Source organism: Ictidomys tridecemlineatus, chromosome 1 (assembly GCF_052094955.1).
Source record: "Ictidomys tridecemlineatus isolate mIctTri1 chromosome 1, mIctTri1.hap1, whole genome shotgun sequence".
Taxonomy (NCBI): Eukaryota; Metazoa; Chordata; class Mammalia; order Rodentia; family Sciuridae; genus Ictidomys; species Ictidomys tridecemlineatus.
The window spans coordinates 34274953-34295312 of record NC_135477.1 but is presented as its reverse complement, the minus strand read 5'-3'; the positions used below and the strand labels follow the sequence as shown (position 1 = coordinate 34295312).

The following is a 20360-nucleotide window of genomic DNA, read 5'->3' as shown; positions in this document are numbered from 1 at the left end:
ACTGTTAAGCAGAGGCACAGCAAGGATGGTGTGCAGCTCTCAGTAACCACCACCTCTCCTCTTGTCTTGCATAGGAGTCAGAAAACAAACTGAGACCCAAGGCAGAAAACCATCCTCCCTTGATTAATTAATGACAAACAAAAATGCTGCCAAACTTGCATATCTTGGGTTTATCCATTTCGACTCATTCCTAATTTTGAAGCCACAATGAGCACAGACAAATAGCTGTTGATCATCCTAGTGGCTGTTTCTTATACAAGGTTGCACTGTTATCCCCAAATATAAATCAAAAAGAATAAGATAAATGATGTGTTGGAATTTAAAACGTAGAACATACCCCAATAAGACTGTGGTTTCTTCAGCATTCAAGATCAAGAAGGAATGAAGCTAAGTCGAATCCTTCCATGTTTAAGGGACCACAAGGCTAGTTCAAACACAGCAGTGTTGACGTAAAGGAAAATTCTTCTGAGTTATATAATAGATTCAACCAGTTTTTTTTTGCAAGTAAATTCTATTTTCAACATGAAAACCTTCTTTCAGAGGCTGGTGCTGTTTTGATAAAGGACTGATTTAGTGGCAAATGAAAGGATCCTTTGCAATTCAGAGCCATACCTCATGTGGTCTGCTCAAAGACCCATTGCAAAGTCTTCATCCCAGGCCACTTGGCTATGATGGTGTTTAAATAAAGGCATCTCTTTTCCAAATCAAGTTGCCATTTATCAAAGCTTCAATTCTTCTCCTTTGGGTCCAGTGTCATGTTCATTCACTTGTTTACCAAGTCTCAGTTGGTCATTTTTAGCCCCAAATATAAACATGTCTCCAACTCTGAGTTAGGGCCAAGGATTTCTAAAAGCAAGTCAGACTTCAGAATGTTGTTCTTTCCTGTAGGAAGGGCTTATCTGATCCCATCACACACAAATTGACTTGTGAAAACAAACTCACTTGAAAACCAATAAGAAGCACAACTTTGGGACTGGTGACAGTGAAAACAAACCAGAAGGGTAGCTGTGAGTGCCACTGGCAGACATTGCCTTGATTCCCCAAATACAGCAAAGGATCTGCTAAGAGACATTCAACTCTCCTGCAATTCTGAATTGCCCAAAGCAAATGGAATTAAATCAGGGATATCCTTGAAATCTCTGGGTTGATTTGAATTAAGGAATAATTAATTGACTTCAGAAAGTAGGGATTCTCTGGACAAAGGAATGATCATGTTTACAGTGGCCCTTTGAGATGTTTTGAGTTTTGTTTCCTAGTTTGCTCAGAAAAAGACAGAAATTCTAGAAAATGAGAGGGAAAATTCCTCAATGCCCATTGTTAATACCCCTGCTAAGTCAGAGACTTCTTAAAGAAATGACTCACTTATGCTTCCGTTCAGTCATCTGCTTGCTGGCCTCATGCACCGAAGACAAGAGAAAGTTTGACATTTTCTCTGCTAGGCAAGTTCTGCTAAATATTTTTAATTCAGGGCGAGGTTATCTGTTTCTAGGAAGCCAACTCTTCCTCATTCAGCACTTTTCACAAGGCTTCCAGCCCTTAAACTTAAATTTAACCACTTAGACCAGGCACATCACAGTGGCAGCCTACTGGCAGAATCTAGCTGGCATACGTGTGTCTGTTGGCATAAGAGCATTTTTTAAACTAGATTTCCATGTCTTTGGACACACCACCCCTTTTATTATATATGCCTGGTCTACTTCACTAATAACATTATCCACTCACTGGCTTTGGAAGACATTTGAGCTCATTATCCCTCATAAAGATGGAAATAATTCTGAAAAGTGTTATGTCCTTCCTAGTCTCCTTAACAGAATATCTAGAAAATAACATAAGTGTCTCATCAAAACTTAAGGTGATCACTGTGAAACTCAGTGATTATGCCATGCAGAAGTGCCCTCATGAGTTATTTGGCTTTTATCTTGTCCTTTTCTCTCTGATTATTAATTATTTCATTTCACTGTTGCTAGTGTGACCACCACCACCATTACACACATACACACACACACACATAAATACACCAAACACATGCTGATTTTTGACACACACCAACACTTTCTAACCCTCCACTGTTCTGTGAACTAAGACAAAGGAGGTATTTTAGAGTAATTAGACTCTGGTTAGGAAATTCTTAAGGAAGATGTCTCCTTATAATAGCTAAAGCTTAGTGCAAGTTCCTCATTCACAATTTCAAGTGCTCAGAAGTCATCATTGTTCAGTTACATGCTCTGAAAAACAAAAAGTAAACACATGAGTCTTTCTAATGAAAGAGTTGGCAATTAAAATTTCTGCAAATTGGATTCCCATGAAGAATCAAAAACTCACTCACCGAACCAAATCAAAATCATGGCATGTGCGCTGACCTTCAGTTCTTGGCCATCACCGTTTACTATATAAAACAAACAACCAGAAGCAAACAGCCACAGATGCTACACCTTCAAGTTGATTAGGAGGCACCAAAAGCATATTTCACCCAGCACTATCCTCTGGGTCACTCTCACAAGCAGCAAGCCACTTTGCATTAACTGGACAACAATGGCCAAACCAGCCCAGCCAATATTCTCTTCTCGTTCCATACTAAGTCCCCAAAACAGCTATTGCAGAAGAGCTGGGGCTGCCTTGCTCCCCTCACATCCAGTCAGACCCACTGCACACCCCTGGCCCAAGTGTCAATCTCTTCTCAGCTACTTCACCACCGTGACTCCAGAACTGACCTTCTGAGCCCCATCTCTCCCTCAGCCATCCTGGCCAAACCTTCTAATCCTCTGCTCTCATTGATTGCTTCCATGTAGAGACACACTTCAGAGTGTTTCCCTTTACAGAGACAGTGAAAGACCACTTTCTTCAACTTCCCTCACCTGGCCATATCTCAGCCTCACTGCAGCCCCCAGCCCTTCTGGCCACCCATGCTTATCTCTCTGCTTTCCCACCACACCACCATTATGGCCACTTCATGCCCTTCTCATGCTCTGGGCCCTTCTAGAACACCATCTCTTTTCTTTTGCATCTGTGCAGATACCGACTTTCATGTCTCCACTCAATAAGCCATTTTCAGCCACCCACCCCGTAAGAACCTTTTCATTCAATTCCTTATAGTTCCCAGTGTTTTAAGCGTTTCCTTTGCTCCCTACAGTCCTGGGCATAAGCCCTGGAACAGGGCAGGGGTCTTATCTCAAACTTCTTTGGTGGCTCCTGCCTAACCTCCTTCCCTCTAAATACAAACATGCTCAATGGACACAACTGACCTTGCACATGAAGACCCATAGAGGGGCAAGGTTTATATTTGGAGAAATTGCAGTGACTCTCCCAGAATGACACGTTGCCCTTCACGTTTCATAAGAGAAAGCAGATGTGGGCCAAGTTCCCAGATACCTACCAAAGAAAAGACAAGTCAGCTCCTCCCCTCCCCGCCACTCCAGGCTTGCCAGAGAGCATTTAAAATGCACTTCGGTGTGCTCCTCTTTTCTTTGGAAAGGAAGCAAGTCCTGACATTCTGTTTCTCCATTTCATTAAGGATGAAGGTCATCCTGGGAAGGGTAAGAGTAGTTTCCAAAGAGAACTTGTGAAGGAATCGGGCTGGGCTAGGGAACGCTCCCATCCCTGTCGTTAGCCAGCTTCGCCCTTTGAAGAGAACAAGCCCAGCTTTCACAGTGAGTCACTTTCAGCAAGGCCTCTGCCAGGACTTGGCTCTCCCTACTGAGGCTATACAGAAGGACTGGGTGATAGCTCAAGGTCAGACAGGGTGTCCAGACAGAACTGGCGGGAGAAGGTGGCACTAAGACAGCTTGGAAGATACAGGAGTGAAGAGGGGATAAGGAATATGGCCAGGACCGGGTGTTCAGTGGAAGCCTGAGAAAAGCTGAACCTGAATATCTCCCCCAGCACCTTACCTTCTCTCTGTCTGTCCCATTCACACTCCTGCACAGAAATACATTCTTACTTCCTTCCCTTCTCTACTCCTCATGGAATTTCTATAAATAAACAATGAGACCCTGCCAGAGGCCCATTATTAACTCTTGCATGTTCTGGCTATAAATACATAAATTCTCACACTTTTACTCACTTCGTGCTTTGCAAAACACTTTCTCATATGTAATCTCCTCCTTATTTATACATCACACACTTTAAAAGTCCAATAGGCTCCTCCTTCGAAGTCCCATACACAGCACTGGGGATTTCGCTCTCCGCACCAGCTCCTGAAGCTCTTAGCCTTAAAATTACAAGCTTTAGCATGTGCTACTCAAAAAGTCTCCTATGATTTGGGTCACATATATCTTCTTTTTAATTTTTTTAATTGAAAAATAGTAATTGTATATATAGTTATATATACAATGGTAATTATATATACAATGGTAATCGCCTCACATGCTTACCATCTGTTGGTGGTAAAATCATTTAAAATTTATCTTAACAATATTGAAATATACATTATTATTAATTATAGTCACGGTGCTGTGTAGAAGATCACTGGAACTTTTTCATCCTGTGGAACTAGAACTGGATACCTTGACGAACATCTCTCCTTTCCCCATTCACCTCCACCTCCCTCAGCCTCCGGTAACCACCATTCTACTCTCTGCTTCTCTTTTTTCAATTTCACATATAAAGAGATCTTGCACTGTTTGTCTTTCTGTGCCTGGCTTATTTCACTTAACATCATGTCTTCCAGGTTCCTCCATATTGTCACAAATGACAGAATTTCCTTCTTTTTTTTATGGCTGAATAACATTCCGTTGTGTATATATGCCATGTTTTTTTATCCATATTAGATTGTTTTCATATCTTGGCTATTGTGAATAGTGCTGCAATAAACATGAGAGTTTAGATATTTCTTCAACATACTGGTTTTTAATTCATATGGGTTTATACCCTGCCGCAGTCTAGCTGGGCACAAATCACGAGCCACTCAAGCAGGAACAAACTTTATTTCCGAACTCCCACGAACGTCACCCATGAGGCCCTTCCAGGAACACCACACACCACCCCGAACTCCCTCCACTGGAATTTCACCAACCAACTCGAACTCCCCAGGAATCCCCGTGAGAACTCCAAAGTAGCAGGGCGCCCGCCCGAGACGGACAGCAGAGGTCTATATACAATTGAACACACAGCCTGTTTCAATCCAGGATCATCCAGTCACAGCAATTAATCACAGCCTAATTTAATTATCATCTTAATGGCTCGCTGGCGTCACCTCTTAACCATTCCTTCTGGCGCCATCCCGACTCGGCTGTGGGTTTGCTTGAATCTATGGTAATTCTTCTTAGTTTTTTGAGGATCCTCCTTACTATTTTCCAAAATAGCTCATTGATGTTCCCACCAACAGTGTGTGAAGGTTCTCTTTTCTCCACATTCTCACCCACACTTCACCTTTTATCTTTTTGATAATAACCATTCTAACGAGTGTAAAGTGATGTCCCATTGTGGTTTTGATTAGCATTTCCCTGATGATTAATGATGTTCAGCTTTCTTTTCATGTACCTGTTGACCATTTGTACATCTTCCTTTGGTAAATGTCTATTTAGGTTCTTTGCACATTTTAAAAATAGGGTTATTTGTTTTCTTGCTATTGAGTAGTTTGAGTTCCTTACATATTTTCAAGTCCCTTATCCAACACATGATTCACGAATTATTTTCTCCCAATCTGTGGGTTGTCTCTTTACTTTGTTAATTGTTTCCTTTGCTATGCACAAGCTCTTTAATTTGATGCCATCCAATTTGACTATTTTTACTTTTATTTCCTGTTATTTTGGCGTCACATCCAAGAAATCAGTTCCCAAACCAATGTTGTAGCATTTTCCCCCTGTGTTTTCCTTTACTGGTTTTACAGTCTTGAGTCTTACATTTAGGTCTTTAACTACATATGCCTTGAAATGTAGTCCCCAATGTCATTTGTACCTCCCTAATAATCAGAATCCACCATCTATCAGACATTTTCTCTGACCCACATACTACTCTAAGGTCTTTACATGCATGATCTCACTTAAATTCAATAATAATCCTGAGAGGTTGATATGACTGAGGTGGTTCATAGATAAGAAAAGGGAAACTCTGCATGACTATGGGGCACCTTCTTAACCCCTGCCCTGAGGTCTTCTTGCTATGAGGCCTTTTGCATCTAGGATTCCAGAGCATCTCCTGGGATGAGGGCTAGTCAGACATCAGGAATACCAGGAGTAAAACCACTAGAATTTCCCCAAGCCTAATGCCGTGTCTTACTTTTTGCTTCAATAGCACTTATTTTGCTGGACTCTGTACTAGGCACTATGGACAGAGCAGTAAATAAGACAGACAGGTCCTGCCCTCATAGGGTTTACAACCTAGTTAGGAAGATGGTCTGGAAATGAGTACATGGTTAAACACGTGGACCAGTTCACCAAGAGGTTTCAAATCCACAGGCAATAAACATGATATAGATTTGACTCTTCACACTGTCCTCTACTGTGCTCTGTCAACTCACCTCCTTCCCTTTTTCCTCCCTTTTAAAATATCTCAGACACATTCCATTACTTCCTATCACTTTCAGTTATTCAAATTTAGACCAGACCACTTTAAATTCCCATTTCTTATCTAAAGTGACTTGCTTGCTGGAGGGCCTTAGATGACTGGGGTGGGGTCTGCTCTGCATTCCCCTCCCTACCTGGCTCTCTGGCTGTGGTTTGCTCTGCACTGGCGGCAGGAAGGGGAAGGGGACTTGAGCAATTCCTCCCTACCCCCAGTTCTGGCTACCTGATTTGTACCTCAGAGACCCTGGCTGCAGGACAGCCCCTCATCCAGAAGCAGGACGCCTTAGGGGGGAGCCAGCAAGTCATCGCAGGCCCAGCACTTTCCTCAGTGTCCCTCTGACCCATGTAAATTCAGCCATCCTGCTGTGGCAAGCCTTGGGAGAGAGCCAGGCCCATCACCAGAGCTTCTCTCAGCCCTGCCTTCCTTCTCCACTCTTCCTTCCCCCTAGATGGAAAAGACAGAAGAACTGTTACCCAGGAAGATGTTCAGGCAGACAAGAAATATGTTAGTGATTCCTTTAACATGCCCCCAACTCTTCCTGGGTGTGGAGGAGGGGGGAAAACAGTCCTTCCCCAACCCCTGGGTGAGTTCTATCACCAGGAATTCTGTTCCTACCACAAACTGAGGACTCTGAGGACCCAGCCCTCTTCTCCAGCTCAGCCTTCTCCTAATAGACCTGGGACTGGGGGGTGAGTCAGTGATATTCACACCAGTTCCACGCCAATTGTTGAAGACTGGTTAAGAGCTCTCTTTAGAATGAGAGCTAAGCACGTCTAGTATCACCTTTGGGTATTGGCAGCCATTCCAAGATGACAATAAAAAAAGTCTCCCTCAACCCCCTGTAACCCATACAATTGTCATTCGAGACATGTAATGAAGGAAAAGAACAGGAAGTGACGCACGCTCTGGAATCACACTTCTTGGGATCAACTCCAGATCTGGCCCTTACTGACTTTGGGAAGTAACTTAACCTCTCTGTAACTCAGCTTTCTCATTTGTAAAATGGTGATGATAATAGTACACACCTCATAAGATTAAAATAAGAAAATGTAAATATAATTCATAATACACTGCCTGATACAGTAACAAATTCTCAAAATTTTTCTGTTTCATAAGGACATGGATTGAGGGATACAGGCACTTCCTAGCCACTCAACGACATTTGGTGAAGTAAAGAATAATGGACAATTGATTATGAGATTGGTTAGTCAGAGAACACCAATATAAAAAGGGACACTTAAGCTTTGACGTGAAGGATGAAGGAGAAGTCAGCCAAATGCAGGAAGAACAAAATGAACACTGAGGTTAGTCACTTTATGCCACTTTGTGGTAAAATTTCTCCCAAGTACAATTTTGGCAGATTGTACTAGGATCATATTACATAATCGACCTAGAAAAGTTGCTTTTGATATGTTAATACAATGTGTAAATACAAGGTTATAAGATATTAATTCTCTCTGGACCAAAGATCTTGAGAACTCCCAGAAGACAAAGTCCTCCGTGTGCCTCACCTACATCATGCAGCCAGTGTTTCCACCATATTCTCTGCTGGTGGACTGGTCAGGCATCTTCTAGAAGCCCCCAGCTTTCCAGGACACACTTCCTATCTGTAGAGGAAATCCAAAGACCAAATCTCTCCACTTCCTCTGTAATATCACTCCAAGGCATGGTCTCTGCTCCCCATCCAAGGTGAGCCTGTAGAACTCTACAGAAGCCTGACTCCATCCACTGGGCCATGTCCCCACAGTGTTCTATACGGATAGCAGACAGTCGCTACTCCACCTTTTAAGAGATGAATGGAGAACAGCCAGAACAAAGAACCAGGATGGGGAAGGCTGTGGAGCAGAGGTGGGGAGAAGTGACTGGGCTTGTCAGAGACCACACTCAGCTGAGAGTTCCACACGCCAAGAATGATGGCTGAAGATGGAAAGAAAGATGCAGACCACCGTAAAACAACTGAAGTACTGAAATGAGAGCAAGTGAGTGGAGTTGAAGGGCCCCACTCACAGAGCCCAGGGCAAGGATACAAATGGAGACCCCAGCCTAGCCAGGGCCCTTCTCTACCCTCCCTGGCTTTATCTGCTCGGCTGGGGAGTCACCTTCGTGTAGTAGGCACTCCAGCTCACATGTCCCAACCCTGTCCATGTGCGCTCCCCCAACCCCATCCTCCAGACATCCATCTCTCAGGCTCAAGAGGGCACTTATGGTATGGGAAGCCATCAGGAGGCCATACTGAGAACAGAGGTGAAGAGTGCTCTGGAGGTGAGATGGAGACATGTACAGAAGCAAGTCCAGGGTCCAGGGGTGCTGTGAGCAGAGTCTAGGAGGGGGATGGGCACAGGATCCAGGTTGGGGACACATCTCCAAGACAAAGGATATGGCTAGAGGAAGGTCAGAGAGGAGCCCTTATTTAAGGTGCAGGGCTAAGGGCAGGAGTTTGAGGTGACATGGTGCCCTTATTAGTAGAGTGCTGGAAGGTAGACCTGGAATAAGTGGGTAGGAGTTAGGAAGGGAAAAACTCCTACGAGTACTTGCTTCTGCACCCTCACTGATAAATTTATATGCACAGCTCTAAACTCATCTGCATTTTTAATTATCTGTAGATAATGTCTGTGGATGCTATACTCTTCTCACTCAGTATATATAAAAATACCACCTTTCCAGAATTCACAGAAATAATGATGTCATCTTTCACCCTACCCTCTTCACCTTCCCCAATATATAATTGATCTGTCTGTCTGAGCCCTCTAGCTAAAATTTTAAAGTGTGTGTTTGTGTGTACATGCACACGTGTGTGTGTACTGTGTGTGTAAGATAAAACCTGCTTTTAGTGTGAGATCAGCCTTCAGAAATTGGAAAAGCAAAAAAACAGCAATTCAAAGCAGTCTCTACCTTTGAGAAATCAGAACCTACCTTCCCATCCTAAATGGCGGGCATCCAGTGGCTACTGCCACCTGCAGCCGCCTCATCAGTCTAATGACAGCTCAAATAGTATTTCAATGCCAGCAGTGGTTACTTCCAACATAAAGTTTTAAGATCCAAAAACAATTTAATTACAATGATAGTCTACATATAAATAGTTTAAATGTGCATTGATGAGTCTGCTTCCATTTTTTTAAGCTGTTAAGAACTTTGGTGGTAACAAGATCAAGATTCTGGCTAGATGAGAGGCCTGACTCCACATGATCTAAAGGTCAAGGACAGAGTATCAGCTCACAAAAGGAAGAAAGTATATCATAAATTCAAAGGAGATACATGAACAGTGTATTGCCCAAGGTATAAAAAGATTAATTTTGAAGTTTGCATCATCCAACAGTGGACACTTGAGTCTTTGTGTGTCTCTGGTTACAGCCAGTTTTAGTTACTTTGGATCTGGTCAGCATTATAAAGCCTGGGATAAAATATCTGCTGGAGGAGTAAGGATTAGCATGTGACTCACCTGCTCCAAGGACTCAGTGGGCCCACAGTTGTCATGGGCTGTTAATACATGAGCTGTTAATCCACTAACAGAGCATGAATGGGGCACAAGAGTATGGGAAGCTGACCCAGCAAACAGCCTATCTTAATGACCGTCGTCTTTCACGATGTGTGTCATCTGGGTTTCGTTGCCAGTAAGTTTGGGGCAGAAATGTGGGCTCATCGTTGTTTTAAAGCATAGTGAACCTAGTCAGTGGTATGACAGGATTGTTAAAACCGTTCCTGAGTTAAAACTGCCCCTGGTTTGATGAGATCCTACTATAAATAAATAAGGACTGGAAGACTGTGCTGGGTTCACAAGGGCAGGGCGAGGGAAGTGCCTATAGTTGTAGGTGGTGGTACCAGCAATGGGCTTTCCCTAAGCCGGTGCCACTCCGAATGTCAAGGGAAGGTGGCTATCACATTCAATAAGACTGTGCATTCTGAAACCCACAACCCCAGAAGAAAGCACTAAAAACCTGGAGAGAGGCTGGTTCCTTACAGAAAACCATAAGAATTTTCATGTCTGCAGCATCAGTGAGAGCACAATAGAACATTCCACACAACTTAACACAATCTGCCATCTCCAAATCATGAGATTTAGAAATAACACAACAGAATAGTCAGCTGTCAGGCAGGCATTTAGGCCATATCCTAAATGATGCTGTCAGAACAATGTTACCAAATATCAGATGCTCCCAAACAATTCATTGTTCTTAAAGGCTATACCAGGGAAGAGATTGCCTCCCATCCCTAACTCCCCAAAAAGCTAAAGAAAAGAAAAAAAAAAAGATGTTAAATGGGAAAGTTCATATTGTGCTTGAAGGTACTAATAAAATTTGTTTAAAGGTTTTATTATAAAATACTATTGACATATGAAATAACATATGCAATATATATAAAAGAAATGTTCACTTAGAAAATATTAGCCATACTTTTGGATCCTCCTTTGTATTCCCACGCCCTACTTCTTCCATAAGCATCCCTTGAAAGTATTCTACTTATTACTCTCTTGCCTGCCTTCATTATTTTCACATATGTGAAATATACATATATTCATTACAAATTTATATATTCAGTTTTGTGTGGTTCTGAACCTTATGTAAATGAGAGATGTATGTATATATTTTCTGCAATCTGCCCTTTTTTCAATTTTATGTTTATGAAATTCACACTTGTAGGAGTAGCAACCATGCATCTTCATTTATGGTTTATGTCCCATTGAAATAATATAATACAATTTATTTATCCAATCTACCCTTGGCAGATATTTATGTTGGTTGCAGTTTTTGCCTTTTATACAGGACACTCTTATAAACCTATATAACTCCTTACTTGTAAACTTCCTGATATACATGTGCCAGAGTTTTTCCATAGGAGCAGAATTGCTATGCCTCTTCAACATTATGATGCTAAATTGTTTCCCAACTGATCACACCAGTTCACACTCTCACCAACAGGGTATGAGATCCATTGCCCACAAACTCATGACACTTGTTATTTACAGATGTTTTAATTTTTGCCATTCAAGTATGTAAAATAGTATATCATTATAGTTTTAATTTGCATTGCCCTGGTTATTAATGAGATTGAGTATCTTTTCATATGTTTATGGGCCATTTGGTTTTCCTATTCTGTGAAATGCCTATTCAAGACTTTTGATTATTTCTCTATAGATTTGTTTTTGTTCTTATTAATTATTGAAGTTCTTCACACATCCCAGAAACTAATCCCTCATCAGTCATAGCTTAAACTTTTTATTATCTTTATGCTATCTTTTTTTTCAAGAGAGAGAATTTTTTAATATTTTTTTTTAGTTTTTCGGTGGACACAACATCTTTATTTTATTTTTATGTGGTGCCGAGGATCGAGCATGCCAGGGGATGTGGATGTGGCTCAAGCAGTAGCATGCCAGGCGAGCGCACTACTGCTTGAGCCACATCCCCAGCCCCATACTGTCTTTATGCTATTTTTTGATTTTAAAAAAAAAACCTTAATTTTAATATGGCTAATTTATCAGTTTTTCTCTCTAGGTTGGGTCTTTCATTAATTTAGAAATTCTCTCTAGCACAATTTTAAAAATCCTTACCAATTCAAGATCCTAAAAACTTTCTGTAGCTTCTCTAATAAGTTATAAAAGTTTTCCCTTTCAACTTTAGTTATTAATCCCCTGAATCTGCCTTTTGTGCAAAGCTCATGGTAGGAGCCTGGTTTCAAGTTTGCATGTAGATAACTATTTGCTCCAGCACAGTGATTGTGAAGTCCTTTCTCTCCCCACTCAGCATCTTTTCCAGGTCTATTATCGCTGCATGTCCACATATGAATAGGCTTGATTCTAGACTCTGTATCTTCACCTAGAAATTATCCATCCATAAGCTTATATCATATTGTATTAAAAGCTATAATTTTATTAAAAATCTTGGTATTTGTGGGCTGGGTCTGTAGCTCAGCGGCATATTGCTTGCCTAGCATGCATGAGGCTCTGGGTTCAATCCTCAGCACCACATAAAAATAAACATATAAAAATAAATCTTGGTATTTGTAACAGCAAGCCTCCCCATCATGTTTTTTTCTTTTTTTTCCTAAGGGACTCTTGACTTTTTGGCTCCCTCTGCACACAAATTTTAGAAGCAATTTGTCAAGTTCCTTTAAAACAAATAAAAAATTATTCATATTCTGGTTTTGATTGACATTCATAAAATAGATAAGTATCTTCATGGTATTAAGTCTTCCTAACCATATATGTGGAATAGTTTTTCCTTTGTAGGAAAATGCTTTTGAGTGCATTTTTAAATAATTTTCTTCATAAAGATCTTGTTGAACTTGATTTATTCCAAAGAATTTTATACTACTGCTGTTATTGCAAAATATTCCCTTTTGTAGTATATATATATATATAATTTTTATTGTTCACATAGAAATATTTGGTTCACTTTTGAGTGTTGATCATTGTATTAATCACCTATGGCTAAATAACAAATTATACAAAATTCACAGGTTTAAAATCTCAAACATTTGTTATCTCATGGTTTCTTAAAGAAATTCAGGAGCTGCTTAGCTGGGAGTTTTAGCCTAGGATTTCTCTTAGTTTGTGGTCAAGATGTCAGACAGGACTGCAATCATCTGGAAGCTTGACCATAGCTGGAGGATTCTTGCCAAACTCACTCACATGGTTGCTGTCAGGAGGATGCTGTTCCTCTGTTCCCAGTAGGGCTGCTCATAACAAGGCTGCTGGTTTCCCCAGCACAAGGGTGAGAGACAGCAACTAAGATGAAATCCATCATATCTTTTACAACCTGATCTTGGAACTGGTATACTAATTATTTCTGTTGTATTCTATTGTTCACAGAGAATAACACTGGTACAGTATGGGAGGAGATTACACAAGGGTGTGAATTCTAGAATGTGGGCATCACTGGGGGCCATCTTGAAGGCTAACTGCCACAATGTTACATCCAACAAACTTGCTAAACTCTTATATTTATTCTAATAATTTAGAAATATATTCTTATGGATTTTCTGCACAGGCAAACATATTCTCTATTAATAATAACAATTTTATTTCTTTGCTTCCAATCCCATTTTTTTCCTTTCCTGTTTTACTTCTCAGGCTTAGATTTTGGCACAATTTTTTTTAAATATTTATTTCTTAGTTGTACACAATATCTTTATTTTGTTTATTTGGTTTTTTGGGTTTTTTATGTGAAGCTGAGGATCGAACCCAGGGCCGTGCACATGCTAGGCGAGCGTTCTACTGCTGAGCCACAACCCCAATCCTTGGCACAATATTTAAAAGAGGTAAAACAGAAGTTAATACTTCTGTTAGTTAAGGTAGTTAACAGAAGACTTTATCTTAAAAATAGTTTCAACACTTACCATAGCATGATATTTGTGGCACATTTTAATTGTTTTAATTTTTGGAGAGATACCTTGTTTTCAAATTCAGGGAGTTTCCCCTTATTCCTAGCTTGAGATTTTTTCATTAAAGATGGAAATTTAACTATGTACTATTTCTTTAGTCTATTTATGTGGTAAATTATGGTGATCACTGTTCTACCGTCAAATCAATTTTACTTTTTTTTTTTTTTTGGTGGGGGTTACCAGGGATTGAACTCAGGAACACTCACCCACTGAGCCATATCCCCAGTCCTATTTTTTTGTGTTTTATTTAGAGACAGGGTCTCACTGAGTTGCTTAGAACCTCACAGTTGCTGAGGTTGGCTTTGAACTCATCATCCTCCTGCCTCAGCCTCCCACGCCACTGGTATTATTACATGCCTGGCCTCAATTTTGAATTCTTGAAATAAACTTAAACTGATCATAATACATTATCTTTTATAAATTATTGGATTTATTTAGAAATTTATTATATATAAATTTTGCCTTTACTTACATGTGAGATTAGTTTATAATCTTCCTTTCCTATATTGTCCTTGTAAAGGTTCCGTATCAAGTATGAGGTTATGAAACATCACCTTTTTAAAATATACTCTGGAATATTTTGTATAAGATGAGAAATATTTTATCATTGAATATTTCATGCAACATATCCAGTAAAAATACCTCGGCTCAGTATTTTGCTTGTGGGTAGATTTTAAAGTACTAAACTTAAATGTTTATGAAACTTGTCAGATTTTCTATTTATTCCTAAGATCATTTTGATACAATACACTTTTCTAGTCATTTATCCATTCTATTTAAGCTTTTGGATATATTAGAATAAAGTTTTTCTTAATATTCCATTAATTTTTTATTTCTTCATTACCTATAATTTTAACTTTTTAAAAATCCTCATTTTTTAAAGCTTTCTTACCTTCATCTCTGTGCATCTTATCAAAAGATTGGTCTTTCTGTTTCTTGGAATGTGAACTCATGTTTGATGAGAATTTTTGAGACTCAGGTTAAAGTTACTCTTACAGAGAGCTTATGTGTCTACCAAGCACCTGTGGGAACTGCAACCAAGGACCATTTTTTAATAAATTCTTGGTTTGAGGTTTTTTAAAAAAATATTTTTTTTAGTGTTCATGGACCTTTATTTTATTCATTTATTTATATGCAGTGCTGAGAATTGAACCCAGTGCCTCCACATGTGAGGTAAGTGCTCTACCACTGAGCCACAGCCCCAACCCTGGTTAGAGGTTTTCAAAATGCAAAGAATGTGAATCTGGATTGCAAATCCTTATAGTTATGAATTTGGGGAGGTTTTTTTTTTTCCTCCTCTACCCAGAGCCGATGTTCAGACACCTTTCCTAGTTGAATTTCATAATAGGAAAGACTATGTTCTTTTCTTTCTGAAGATGTATCAGTTCCTGGTCCTGCTATGCTAGATATTCACTGTGATATCTTAATGGGCCTTCATTTTTTGTCTCTATCCCCCTAGCTGTCACAACTATTATAAACAAATGTTGGTTTTCTGAGGATTAACAAGTAACTTCAAGACAGGTGCCAGCTTCAACACACACTTAACACCCTGGAGACCTGCTTTTGGTCTTTACTTAGGAGAGCAGAGGAGGCCTCTAAGTCTACCCCTACCTAGATCCCTACCTCGAAATCTATATCTAGTGAAACTATTTTTCAGAAATGAAGACTTAATAAAGATGTTTTCCACCACACACACAAAAAAACTAAGATACTTCTTCATCACCACATTTGTATTACATACTAAAGATATCAGTATTTAATACTAAAATATTAAATACCAAAGGAAAAATGATCCAAGATGGAAACAGAGAAATACAGAAAGGAAAGACTAGCAGGATGGGTAAATAAACAGAAAAATATGAAGTAAGACTGACTGAACAAAACACCAATAACAACGTCTCATGGAATTTAAAGTACATTTAGAATTGAAATGCATAATAATAATGCAAAAAATGGGAGGTCAAGTGTGTAAGGTTCCAGCTTTATCAAGAAAGTAGTAAAAATAATTTATATTATACTACTAATCCGTGGTTTGTTTTATAATCACCAAAGTAATCACTACAGACACAATAAAAGAAAATATAAAAAATTAATGAACTAAAAAAATGCAATAAACAATGATTAACCTGGAAAAGCCAAGAAATAAAAAAGAACATAATCAAGTGGGTCAAACAGGAAACAAAGTGGTATATATAAACTTAATTATATCAATAATTGGATTAATTCAAATGGACCAAATATTCTAAAGAGTATCCTGTGAATAATAATTTTGAGATGCAACACAGTATAAAGTTTTGACCACAGATTCTAAGTCTAGGCTCAAATCTTAGCCCTAAAACTTATTAACTAACTATGTGACAAGTGCCAAGTATTGTCTGTGCCTCAGTTTCCATATCTGTAAAATGAGAGCAATAAGAGTAACCACTTCATAGGACTATAGAACTGTTGTGAGAACTGAGTTTTATATATATCTTATATAACTATATAACTATAACTATATATATCTTAGAACCATGGTTGCCATATAACAAGTTCTATATAAGTTTTAGCCACTATTATTAAACCTCACAGCAAACTTATAAATAACCCATTTCACAGAGGATTAAGTTAAGGCAACAGTGATAGCACAACTTGCCTGAAATTACCCAGCTGAGGTATCACTCCAAAGTGGTAGAGGTATGTAAATACCTCTACGTAATTAGTTAATCCAAAACTCGTGCTCCATGAGAGCAGGAAACATATTTGTTTGCTCATCACAACATACTCAGTGCCAAGCAGAGACGTTGCTCTATAAATATTTGTTGAATGGATGAGTGACTCATTATAAAATTCTATTTCAGGTACTCTCTTAACCAGCAACACAGAATACTAATATTAGTACTAAGTCCTTGCTCGAGAAAGGAATCGCAAGCACCAGTGTTCATTTCCAACTACAACCACATTAGAAGGGAATATTTGTGGGAAAACATTTTATCATTAGGTAAAGTCATCCACGAAATAACAATGCTTTCTTTAGTCCATGACAGACTTCATGTGATCATGAGACCATAGATTAGAATGGAGCTGAAAACTTCCTAGTGCCTGGTGACATCATAACCCTCATGATGTCATAGCGCAACAATTCCACATTTGTGGTAATGCTGGTGTAAACAAACCTACTGCACTGTCAGTGGTATAAAAGTATAGCACATACAATTATGCCCAGTTCATAATACTTGATATCATGAGCAACTATGTTCCTGGTTTATGTATTTACTATACTAGAATTTTTGTTGTTATTTTAGAGTACTCCTTCTGTTTACATTTTTTTTAAAAAAAGGTTACTGTAAAACAGTATGTTCTGCTATGCTGGCAAGAGCCTTATTCATCTTGTCTCCATGGAGTCTCTTGATGGCATCAAGAAGCCACATAGAGTGATTGACCTATGCTGTCTAGGTTTGTGTAAGTTCACTCTATAATGTTTGCACAATAAGCAAATTGCCTAATGATACATTTCTCAGAAATTATCGTTTTAATGAACACATGACTGTTAATATTAGAAATAATTGTATTTATTCATCACATATTATTTGCCAAATAGTTGGTTAAGTACTTCATCTCCATGATCTCATTTTATTCTCACAAATCACTCTGGGAGGTTAAGAATTATTATCATTCCTAATTTAAAGATGGGAACACTAAGCCTTGGATCATAATCAGGAAGCAAGTTAGTGTAAGAACAATCAAAAGAAATGAGATAGTAGAAAGAAAGTAGAAATAACCAGAATCTAAGCCACTGAATTTACCAACGTTGAAAACACCCTACCTGGGACTTGTACTGTGAAATAATAAATTTTCTTTCTTTGTTGATGCTAGTTGAGTGAGGGATCATGTCACTTGTACCCAAAGGCATCATCATTAACATATGCATAAATGCTAAAGATCAGAGAAGATAAAAGAATAGATTCTAATGTAAAATGAGAAAGTCTGTCTTCGGGTTGTTTAGTAGAGGATTTGGCAGTGGTGGTGAGGCAGTGTTGGGAGAAAGGATCAGGAGGTTGGGCTCTACTCTTTCTGTGATCTCAAGCAAGTTTTAACATCTCTGGTACTCCATTTCATCATCTATATATTCTTTAAGGTGAATGGAATAATCTGAGCCGTTATCAGACTCCATTTTCAGAAATGGGGCAGCTAAAAACACTTCCCCAGATTAAACCTGAAGACTTCAAATTTGATGCACATTGTAAATACTTGAAGAGCTCTGAAAACTGTCCAACATAGGTTACACCTCAGACCAACTAAACCAGGATCTTGGGAGGTGCAGGGTGAAGCATCAGTATTTTAAAAGCTCACCTTCAAACTCAGAGGTGAGTGTCCACTCATTGGCAGAAAGAAGGAATGGTCAGAAGGCCAGAAGTCAGCAAAACTACATGTGAGGACTATTCTAATTTTGTGGGAACTCTTCCCTGCCCACTAATGGGAGAGTTTTTCAAGTCATAGTTCACAGTATCGGCTAGAAAACTCTATGTGGAAACTGAAAATGAAAGCTGAAGAAAACTCTCCCTTTGTGAATTGAAGGACCACCAAATGTGGATAGAACTTTAGGGTTCCCATTGAGGAAGATGCAGAGTTCCCTTCCATACTAGAGATTTCCAGCTTTGGGGGGATAAACTAAAAGAAGAGTCATGAATTTAGAACAGAGTTCTTCCTTAAGCAAATTAAGCCTTCCTTTTTTTGGAAAAGCACATCATGTACTCCCATTCAAGCCATTCTTCCAAGTTAAATTTTAAATAGCAGAGTTGCTTCTATTAGGTGAGATATCAGGATGTGAAATGTGGAAAATTCCATTCAATATTAAAGGCCCAGAAACACCATGTTCTTTGACCAAGCCCTCCTTCAGGAGCAGCCCAGGGATGTACCAACATTGAGTCAAATTGGAAAGATGACCTGTAAGAACTTGCCAGAGTCATGCCTGCTTGGAATTGGTGCCCTCTTTCAAACAGGGGTCTCCTGAAGAAGGAGGGTCTCTATGAGAGACTTAAGGAAGAAGTGTAAGGAGCAGGAAGGAACACTAAGCCTAAAGCCACTGGCTGCTAGGCATTTGAGCCGGTGCAGTGACTCACATCTGTAACTCCAGTGGCTCAGGAGGCTGAGGCAGGAGGACTGTGAATTCAAAGCCAGCCCCAGCAAATGTGGGGCGCGAAGCAACTCAGTGAAACCCTGTCTCCAAATAAAATACAAATAGGGCTGGGGATGTGGCTCAGTGGTTGAGTGTTCCTGACTTCAATCCCTGGTACCCAAGAAAATAAAAATTAAAAAAATAATAATAATAAAAGGCATTTGAGTCCCATGACTTTGAGTCTGTCCCTGTCAGACCCAAATTTGAATTTTCTCCATCTATTGGAAAGAGAGTATTTTTCACTCAGCCATTGGCATGAATACAGTGACAAACAGGAGGTATGAACTCCAATACCCACAGAGGCCAGTCAACAGCATAAGAGAACACAGCCATTATTTGGGGTCTTAGGCCAACACAAGGCAGCATGCCCCATCTAGGGCAGCAGGCTTCATCTAAAGGGAGCAGCTGCTACCCAACACCACATAGTTGTTGCCATGAGGAAGGCTCTTGCAATTTTTAGAGGAAAAATATGAAATCCATATTTTTATGTAGTCTGCTGACTTTTATATCTCTGCAAAATTTTTTTTAAATTCTGTGTTAAATAAAATACATCTGAGGTCAGATACAGCCTGCAGACCTATAGTTGACATGATCCTAATAGAGGATGTTACGATTAAAGCTTATCCCTCATAATTGGGCCTTTCCAATAGGCTGGTCATTGATTTCCCCTTCAATTTAAAATACACTGTACAGAAGCCCTTTCTGAAATGTTAGGCAGAGCGGGAATAACAACTGAGGTTCTTGGACCTGCTGCATCTTGCCTCAAGGAACTGGCATCTCTCTCCAGGCTAGGACTAATGCCCACTGTCCCTCCCTGGGCCCCTCTTGGCAGCTCCAAGCTTAACTCTCAAGAAGGTGCTGGAGGGGCTGGGGTTGTAGCTCAGTGGTAGAGCACTTGCCCAGCACAAGTGAGGCACTGGGTTCAATCCTCAGCACCACATTAAAATAAATAAATAAATAAAGGTTAAATTTAAAAGGAGGAGGAGGAGGAAGGGGGCAAGGAGAAAGAAGGGGGGGCAAGGAGGAGGAAGGGGGGTGAGGAGGAGGAAGGGGTGAGGAGGAGGAGGAGGAAGGGGAGCAAGGAGGAGGAGGAAGGGCGCAGGGAGGAGGAGGAGTTGGAGCTCAAGAAGTAGAAGCCTCTCCAGCCCTTTCCACACTAACTCCTTCCCCATTTTAAAGTTGACATGTGACCTCCAAAATAACAAATGTGACCCAGCAGATAACAAATGTGATGAACACTAATTGCTGATGGGGACGGTCCCTCAAGTCACTGCCCCAGGCACTAGCCCCAGAGGTCACAAATGAGACTAGAACCCTTGAA

General features: G+C 39.8%; 1 long non-coding RNA gene across 1 annotated transcript in view; it reads right to left on the bottom strand.

Annotated features, from left to right (window-relative positions):
* The window catches only part of LOC120885440 (uncharacterized), a 76410-nt gene extending 65390 nt beyond the window's left edge, over positions 1–11020 (bottom strand). The window contains exon 1 of the long non-coding RNA XR_005728063.2: positions 338–11020. This is a non-coding gene — a long non-coding RNA (uncharacterized LOC120885440). The remainder of the gene's footprint in view (positions 1–337) is intronic.
* Positions 11021–20360: the final 9340 nt, after the last annotated feature.